The following is a 956-nucleotide window of genomic DNA, read 5'->3' on the forward strand; positions in this document are numbered from 1 at the left end:
CGATAGTGTTGTTATACAGGGATTTCGCAACATAACAGGGCATTGTCCCAGATCCATCANAGTCGTTGGCAGCAAAGCCTCGCAACTGTATTACAGGAGTATGATAATTTTTCGAGCATGCATCGTTTTTTGGGATTCCATTCGCTTTGACTCTCTCGCAATAGAACTGTGTCGCCGAGATTGTGTCTCAGGATACTCAGAAGTACCGGCTTCCGGTCGTGCTTCATTATTCCTGAAATTGACGTCTAGAGTTGCCTCAGAGTCGGTAATAGAGGGCTCACCCGGGGGTTGACTTCCGCCTCAGTTCCTCGGCTTCGCAAGCGTTACCATCCTTCTGCTGTATCCCCACATGGATCATTTTTAACATTTGGCACCTGGTCAAGAAAAAACCGACCGGCGAAACCGTGCCAGGATTGCAAATTAAGCTCCGCCCCCGATTCTGCACAGTTTTCCTCCCAGATGGTTCTTCCCACTTTTTCTTTTCCTCCCAGTTGGTGTGCTCTCCGATTTTGGGGCGGAGAATCGTAAATCGACACGAACGCCGCTGTTGTTTCTTGTGCATGCGACGAAGTAATGTCGAGAAGCAGTATTCGCAGCACAGATGCCTGCCGTACAAACGTCTTGCGGCTCCATTTGTCGGCCAATGTTGGTTACTGATCGTAATCTACTTATCTGGCAATTTCGTTCAAAATTCATTAAACAAAATGAGCGAAATATGGGCAAAATAATTCTGAATGGGTAATATTGCGAAAGTGATAGGGACTAAGTTAGAAAAAGGGTATTCGATTCTAGCAGAATCGAATTCAAGAGAACGGAGGAGACGAGGGAGAGGGGAACCGTGGGAAAAAATTGAAAAAAAGTAAAAAGGGAGTCGAGATATTGTACAAAAACAAGTAAGGGGAGGGAATTCAACAGATTATCAGGAATTCCACCACAGGGCGAGAATCAGTCTCCGT

Source organism: Caenorhabditis briggsae, assembly GCF_000004555.2.
Source record: "Caenorhabditis briggsae complete genome, chrIII, whole genome shotgun sequence".
Lineage (NCBI taxonomy): Eukaryota > Metazoa > Nematoda > Chromadorea > Rhabditida > Rhabditidae > Caenorhabditis > Caenorhabditis briggsae.